At 33.8% G+C, this 9295-nt stretch overlaps 1 pseudogene; it reads left to right on the forward strand.

Moving 5' to 3' along the window:
• The first annotated feature begins 7850 nt into the window (after positions 1-7850).
• LOC120207317 lies at positions 7851-8856 on the forward strand (annotated as a pseudogene).
• The last annotated feature ends 439 nt before the right edge of the window (positions 8857-9295 follow it).

Genomic DNA, 9295 nt, shown 5'->3' on the forward strand with positions numbered 1-9295 from the left:
TCCGACATATGATTATCATAGATTACTGATGTGATTTCTGATTACTATATTTCTGTATATGATTTCCAAGCATGAAACATTTCCATGTTTTAATGGATTAATTACCATTTTCACTTGAATACATACATGTTATTACTATCATTGGGGGTATTTTTGGAGGAAGTTTCTAAAGGCTCCCTTGCTATATGCAAGGGTAAGACCTTACCATTTCTGAAGGCTCCTTTGCTATGTGCAAAGATAAGACCTTACCATTTCTGAAGGCTCATTTTCTATGTGCAAGGGTAAGACCTTACCGTTTCTGAAGGCTCCTTTCCTATGTTCAAGGGTAAGACCTTTCCTCTTTCCGCATGCTCCTCGGCTTTGTGCTCAGAGTAAGTCTTTACTGCAGACTCCTCAGCTTTGTGTTCAGGGTAAGTCCTTGCGGTATACTCCTCTGCTTTGTGCACAGGGTAAGTCCTTACTGGGTGTACAGGTGTGTGTATGGTTATGGGGAACCTGCATATTATGGTGATTGGATGGGGGTAGTGTTCATGTTTTTAAAACATGTTTGATAAACCGATTTTACTGGAAAATTTTATCTGTATGTTTTTATACACCGTAAGGAGCACACTGAGCTTTTTAGCTCATTCCATAAATTTTAACCTTTTCAGATAATAGCAGACTAGGCTAGCAGACTTGGCATTAGGAGGATCGACTACTCCTACTTTTGTAATATTGTATATCTCTATATGTCGTTTAGTTATATTTTGGTGACATGTGTTTTGTTACCGTCTTGATATATTCGTATTGCCAATATTTTGTTCCGTAAATGTTTTATACAGTTTTTTGCGGTATTTTGATATGTATATATTTTATACAGTTTTTTAACATATGTATACATATATATTTATCATATGAATATTTTCTATGGATTTTAAACTTTGTTTTAAATATGAAAAGAATCTCTGAATGCGATATGTGACCGCATAGGTTTGGGCCTAACGTTCAGGTCGAGTCTAGGGGGTTACTGGTTTGCTTGTAACTAGGCTCTGTGTTTAATTGTAATTGGGCTCCGGGTATGCTTTGTAATTGAGTTATAATAAAATGTAAATTTTATTTATTTATTTAATAATAATAATAATACAAGGGACGAAAACCACTATCTATAGCTTCCCCTCTTTGCTCATTCTCAAGTTAACAAGAATAGGGCAAAGATAAAGAGATTGTGAGTTTTCGTCAAGTTGACTTCATTTTTTAATGGGAAATAAGCTCCACTGTAATTTTAGGGTAGATCAAACTTGATCTGTTTCTTTTTTTTTGGGTAATCATATCTGAAGGAAGACAAGTCTACTATACTATTCCTTAGGGGATATCAGACTTGAGAAACATTGATTCATTCCACTATTCTCCAGGAAAAATTGAATCGAGGTTTATTTGCTTCGCTGTTTTTCAGGAAGACCAAATCTGAAAAAAGAATAATCTGCTCCACTACTCTTTAGGGGAGATCAGACTTGAGAAATCTTTGATCCACTTCGCTATTCTTCAGGGAAGATTGAATCAAACTTGATTTGCTTCGCTGTTCTTCAAGAATATCAACTCTGAAAAATGACGATCTGCTCTGATACTCTTTAAGAGAGATCATATCAAAGGGAAGACGGGTCTGCTCTATTACTCTTTAGGGGAGATCAGACTCGAGATTGATTTTTATCCACTTCGCTGCTCTTCAGGAAGACCAAATCTGAAATAAGAAGAATTTGTTCCACTACTCTTTAGAGGAGATTAGACTTGAGATTGATTTGCTTTGTTGCTTCTTCAGGAAGACCAAATCTGAAATAAGAAGAATCTGCTTCACTACTCATTAGGGGAGATTATACTCGAGATTGATTTGATTCACTGCTTCTTCAGGAATACCAAATCTAAAATAAGAAGAATATGCTCCACTACTCATTAGGAGAGATCAGACTCGAGATTGATTTTCTTTGTTGCTTCTTCAGGAAGACCAAATCTAAAATAAGAAGAATATGCTCCACTACTCATTAGGTGAATCAGACTGGAGATTGATTTGCTTCGCTATTTCTTCAAGAAGACCAAATCTAAAATATTGACTTCTCTTCACGAGGAAGCCAAGGATTGACCCCTCTTCATGAGGGAGTCGTGAATAACAAAGATTGACTTCTCTTCACGAGGAATTCAAGGATTGTCTCCACTTCGCAAAGGAGTCACTATTGAAGCTTCAATGGAAAATGATTTTTAGTAAGACAAAAGTGAGTTTCTTAGGAAACATGTTCCCATAAAGCCACGATTGATGTTTCTAGGGAAACTAACTTTAAAAGAGATAAAAAAAATTAAAACAAATTTTGACAGACATCCTCATGAGGGAGATCAAAATTTATCACGTATGTATGAAATAATGTATGGTGCAATGACAAATTCATGTATCATGTATAAATGCATGTTTTCTTGATCCGTGATGGGGACGAAGGTACGAGCGATCTTCATTATCTTCCTGATTAAAAACAAAACACAAGAAAGTGGGAATATTTTTTATTCAGTTGTAACTGGGTATTTAACCCAAGCAAACAGTCTGTAAAAGAATTGGGAAAAAAATCATGCCAAGAGTACACTGTAAACTCATCTTCAAGAAATAACAAGACTACAAAGGTTGTCTAACACCTATTGTTTTTCTCTTTTATTTTTATTATTCGAATTCGTTTTAGTTATGATCTGTTTATTTTGAGTCCAGTAATTAGTGGTTTTATTTTTTATTTCGTTTATTATTTTTTTAGTTCGATTAAACACCATGTTGTACCTTATTTTCTTAAATTTTCATAATAACTTTTTTTTCTAACAAATTCAGACCTTGCATGTTCGAATGAAGATAAAGATGATTTTCCCTCCTTTTTCGAACATAGTGGCACTAATATAAATATATATATATATATTCGAAATAATAGATAAAAAAGTAAACAAACTTATTTCGTTCTAATCAACCAGCTAACCAGCAAAATGACAAAAAAATAATAAATGGGGAGGAGTTTTGAATTTACCTGAGAAAATGAATGGTTTCATCGGAGTTGGGGTCGAGGGGTAAGTCGTCGGTGTGGTGGTCGAATAAGTTTAGAAACTCTAGGGCCTTGCATGTTAGTTTACTGCCTAGATCTAGGTTTTGAGTGGTAGGTTTTGCAGTTTTGGGGTGAGTATAGGTCACTCCGCCGTCGAAGGTCACCGGAGTAGAGGGCGTGTGAAAGATCGAGCTCTTTTCGGGTTAGATCCAAGGTTATTTATAGGGTTTTTGGTGTGAGGTTCGCTTTGAGAGGATAGATCGGAGAGAGTTGAACGTTTTGGGTTCTGTTTAAGGGCTCCGACCACCGCGTGTGGTGGCGGGAGCGATAGACGGGTTGGTGGCGAATGCTTCCGGCGAGAGATCTCGCCCGAGGGAAAGGGAGAGTTGAGAGAGTGTGTTTCATTTTTTTCTGTTTTAGGCTTAAAATAAAAAAATGAGTAAAGGATGGGTGTTATAGTAGGACTTTAAGGGCTAATCCCATTTTAGGTCCCCCTAGTTGTTTCCGTGTTTTGCATTTCGGTCCTAAGAAAGGGCTAAGTTGGTTATTTCTCCTTTTATTTGGTGTTGATTTAAATATTTTTTTATGTATATTATGTATTTATGAGTATATTTGTTTTGAGTCCTCTGATTTTATTTTGTGTTTAGTATTTTGGTCACTAGTTTTAGGTTAAATCACTCCTTTGGTTCTTTATGTTTAAGGTGATGTGTGTTTTAGTAACTTTTTAGGTTTAATCGTGCATTAGGTCCCTTCATGTTTAGCATCTTTTGCGTTTTCGTCCCCATTTCTGTTTATTTTCAATGTTTGCGAATTGAATGCATGTTTTTACATTATTTTAATTTAGTCCTCTGATTAGATGTGTTATTTTTGTTTGAATTTGGTTACTGATATTTATGTTATTCCATTTTAGTCCCTATTTATGGTTTTATTACGATTATGGTGTTTCTATTGTGATGTTTCCTATCCATGATACTTTATAATTATTTCGCCACTATGTAATGAATAGATTCATATGTATTTGTTTAGTTGTACCATTATAGTATGTTTTTATTTTTTTAAATATTTATTTTCTTGTATTATTATATATTATAATATTATATAAAAATTATTTTTATATTAAATTCATAGGAAAAATTATTATATTTCTTTTATTTCATATGGAAAGAGAAATATTTGTCCTAAGGTATTTTAGGGAGTATTTTCTCTTCAATTGGAAATATAAGAATATTTTTCTATTTTTCCTAAGAATTTTTGTTCTATAATGTTGTATGGTTGAATTTGGAATAATGGAATCCTAATTTAAATATGTATTCGAATCCGTTTTATTATTAAAAATGAATTTTTGGTTTCACGTAGATTGATAAATCTTTTAAATGACGTTTTCCTAAAAACTCTTTAAAAGAACATTTTTGGGAGTTCGACCTCCTAACTCAAAAGGTCGATGGCGACTCTGAAACATTTCTTTTACAAAATCGGGTTTTCACAAAATAAGTTGAGACGTGTCGCATTGCCGAAAATCGGCTACGACAGCTTGGCGACTCCGCTGGGGACTAAGGGGGTCAAGCCTTAAATCGATTATATATTGTCTCTATAGTTAGAAATTGAGAATTCGATTATATTTAATTTATGATTCCTTTGATTCCTTTCAATTGTTATTTAATATCTTTGTATATTGATGTGTGCATTTGATTGATTTTTAGATATTAAAGTCATGGATTTGTTTTAGTTCATTTTTTGTGATTGTCTGTCAAAGGTTTGATAATTTCTCCTCACACACGACACTTGCATTGCATAACATAAGCTCTATACCTGAGCTCTTCCTTTTAAGTGGGAGTGAAAACGACGTCTTCGTGAGAATTTATTCTTCGTGTCAGACCTAGCAAGTAGCTTCTGGGGTTCATATGTCCTATGTCTTCGTGAGGATTTATTCTCCGTGTCAGGAATAGGGAAATGTGCCCCCTCGAATTGAACTCGATCCATTTAAGCCTATAATGGGTGAGGATTAAGGGTTTGGCAGCCCAAGCGGGCACCGACATCAAGGACAATTCGAGTACCTTTTTCTTCGTTGGAGCCAAAACCATGCATTTGTATCCTCTCGGGTAGATCGTTAGTCATGGTCTGAAGAAATAAATAGGTCAACATAGCATCTCCACTTGCATGTTGTACTTTCAGCCATGGCCCGGAGCAAGTATCCTCAAACAATTTTCTTTGTACAGGTGTAAGTGTCTTAGCAATTGTAGTGGCTAGGCTTAATTTATTCCTTAGAGTTAATGAAGCCGAAAAAAATTCCTAACAAAAACAATAATAACATACCAAGTTAGATATATAAAAAACATACACTATAAACAGACATGATATTAAACAGTGAAAACAAAGCCAAATATGTTTCAAACTAGCACGGTATTCACCCAAGTCATTATTCTATCATAGTTCACAAAATGCATTAGATAACATTCCAGAAGTAAGCACTTATATAAACATAAAAGGACAACATATAGGTTTAGTGCATGTTCAAGGACAACATAAAGAGTAGTAGTTTATTCTTGAAACTTAAATTCGCAACACTGTGAAGTTAGTATTTGTCTTTGTTTTTTGGTTGAAGTAATGCAATTCATTCAAGTTTCAATTTGCAGAAGAAGAGTAGGTTCTGAAACTTAAAATCGCAACACGAAATGAAAATCGCAATGCAAATTTCATTTTCACAACGTTGTGATTTTCATTTTCGCGTTGCGATTTTCATTTTCGTGTTGCGAATTTAAGTTTCAAAAACTATTCTTCTGCAAATTAAAACTTGAATGAATTGCATTACTTCAACCAAAAGACAAAACAAAGGCAAATACTAACTTCACAGGGTTAAAGACAAAACAAAGACAAAAACTGAATGAATTTACTAAGCAATCTAAGCGAAATGGTTAAATCTATCATTGAAATTGCCAGTAAATTTATCATCAATTTAAATATGAAAAATCTATTAATAATACAAAAATTTCAAAATAAAAAATAATTAAAAAAACTAACCCTCGATGGTTGATTTTCTATTTGTGGTCGTGAATGGTTGTGAGGGTGGCTCTGAGAGATGGAGATAGAGGGGGTCGTCGGATATGTGGACAGATTTTGCCGGAGATGGGGACGGATGTCGCCATAGAGAGTGAGAGATGGATATGAGACTGAGTTGTGATTTAGGGTTTTAGGTTATGATTTGCGATTATACTATTTACATTTGTGTTGCGAAATTAATATTGTGTTTCGAATTCAAAAATAATATTCGCGTTGCGATTTACATATTATCGTTGCGATTTTACCTATTCACGTTGCGAATTTGACTTTCGCGTTGCGATTTTAACTTTCGCGTTGCCAATTTGATTTTCGCGTTGCGATTTTGACTTTCGCGTTGCCAATTTGACTTTCGTGTTGTGATTTACATATTATCGTTGCAATTTACCTATTCACATTGCGATTTACATATTATCGTTGCGATTTACCTATTTGCGTTGCGAATTTGGAACCTGTGTTGCGAAATTGAAGTTCGCGTTGAGATTTTGTTGGTCATTTTTTTAAATCCAAAAAAAGTTGGTTAAAATCGTATATTATAAGGCATTTTCGATCACTGAAGTTATTTTGTTGGTCATTTTTGTAAATCCAAAAAAGGTTGGTTAAAATCGTATATTATAAGGCATTTTTGGTCACTAAAGTTATTTTCTCTAATAACTATCAATATTCAAATTCATTATTCCCATCATAACCAAGCGATCAAACTTATAATATTTTTTATCAAACTAAATCAAATATATCAATGCCAAATATATATTCTATAATCTATATGTATATTCCATGACTGAAATTAAAATAAGAAATAATTAAAGAATTTTATATTTCTGTAACAATTAAAGGTTAGAATTAAAATTTTCTAATCGCTGATTTCTAAAATAACCTAATATAAAATTGCTTAAAGTGCTATGAGAAATTGAAAAAACCTAAAACCTTAATTATTTTTCAAGGGTTTCTTAAACATTAAGGTATAAAGGAGAAAGAATAGATAGGTCTCCTCCCTCAATCATGCATGGATGAGGAGTATTTATAGTAACTCTAGTTGATGATGTAAAGCATAGGGTGATTATGGTTACATGTAGATCGAATTCTTAGATTTTGTCCTAATAAATCATGTTGGTCAGTTAGAGGTCTTGTCCATATATTATAATTAGCTTGAATAATATAGGCGTCTTGAAAACTGTGGTAAACGAAGGAGTTTATTTGGAGGTGTTTGATTAGCGGAGAATTAATAGTTTCTAGAGATCATCTAAAGGTATAACAAATATAAAGATTAAATTTTAATTTTATTTATGAGAGGGGCATTATGATAATATTAAAAAATTGGATCCATAAAATCAGATTTTTTTTGTTCAGATATAAATTATAAATAAAAACCTTGATAATATGTATTAGATAGTCAGTCTCGTGCTATATCGTTTTCTAGAATAAAATTCTAAACCTCGTATGAAACAAAATATTTAAAGTCAAATAAACTTTGTACGAATTTGAAAATGATGCAATAACTTGATAACTAAAATTATCAAGTACATATTAAATATTATATATTCAAGTACGATATCAATGGGACATTAACTAAGAAATACTGAGATGTCACTTTTGACCAGTAGAAATTCAATGAAAAAGAATAGTAACAATTTTGGACATAAATACAATTAAAAACTGAAATAAATAAAGTTCCCAAGGTTCAAGATGAGCCTATAAATACCATGTTTAGTTGTCATATCTTCCAACAGCTCAATCGTCCATCTTGTCTCTTCCTTTTAACTCCCAATTAATTTAGCAGAATGGGTGTTGTGACTTGTGAGTTTGAGGTTACCTCTCCAATCTCCCCAGCCAGGCTTTTCAAAGCCCTTGTTTTTTTTTAAGCCGACAAGCTTTTCCCCAAGGCTGCCCCTCATGCAATCAAGAGCGTTGAACTCGAAGGGAACGGTGGCCCTGGAACACTCGTCAAGATCAACTTTGCTGAAGGTTACTTGTTTAACATTTCACTTTCTGATGCATTCAACGAGTATGTTTAATAAAAACTTAAGTTTATTTGCATAGGCCTTCCATTCCAGTATGTGAAGCACAAGGTTGAAGGACAAGACCAGGAGAACTTATCGTACAGTTACAGTTTGATCGAAGGTGGACCTTTGGGAGGGAAGCTTGAGAAAATCTCTTTCGAGAACAAGTTGGTGGCAGCTGCTGCAGTTGAAGGAACCCTTGTCAAGAGCTCAAGTTTTTCACCATTGATGATTCTACTTTCACTGAAGATGAAATTAAGGAACAAATTCAAAGAATATATGGAGTTTACAAGGCTGTTGAAGCTTACCTCTTGGCTAACCCCATGCTGCAACTAAGAATATCGGTGTGTAATTTTAATATTTTCTTTTTCCTCCTAAATCCAAAACTGTCTTTGCTTGTTCTAATAAGACTGGCATTAATCATCCTTATTGCCATTATAGTAACACTTTATCTTTGATCAAATAAAATGAACATATAAATTTACTAATTTTGCTATATTGATAGTATATATTGAATATTCACCCCATTGGTCTTCATAGGGGGATTGACTACTTTTGCTATTGAAAACGGGTGGGATCGGACTATCATCAAAGGTGATGCACTTTCCATCATTAATCGTCTTGCAAATTCTGATAAATATATCTCTGTAATAGGATTGTTGCTCAAAAAAGTTAGAGAGGCCCTTAGCAATTCGTCATCCCTAAAGATTCAATATGTTAGCCGAGAGGCTAACTGGACTGCTAACGCCCTCACCAATTGAACTTTGTCAAGAACCAATCCTTTTTTATTTCTTTGAGGGCTATTAATAATATTAATTGGGTAGAGATGAATATTAATTTCCTTGAAGGCATAAAAAAGTAAAATAATAATAAACCCTTGTATAGCGTTCTAGATGAGAAAACGAGCGAGTTGACAACTAGTGAGAGGATGATCTCACTTTAATAGGTTAAACTATACTAGTGTGTAGCTAGTTTACCTTAGTTGCCCTACCGGGGCATTGATAGAAATGCATGGCCTTTGAACACTCAGATATGCATGTGTAGTTGCATTAGTATAGTACATAAGATATCCTTAAAGCTTGGCTTGATGGCAATGTGAGACCGAGCCAATGCGTTAGCTGAGCGGGAATTATACCAATGTTATGTGATTATTGGGTTCCTCTCATGATCTACCTAAAGGCTTACTAAGGATCAACAGAT

The sequence above is a fragment of the Hibiscus syriacus genome, unplaced genomic scaffold (genome assembly GCF_006381635.1).
Source record: "Hibiscus syriacus cultivar Baekdansim isolate YM2019G1 unplaced genomic scaffold, ASM638163v2 tig00000477_pilon, whole genome shotgun sequence".
Lineage (NCBI taxonomy): Eukaryota > Viridiplantae > Streptophyta > Magnoliopsida > Malvales > Malvaceae > Hibiscus > Hibiscus syriacus.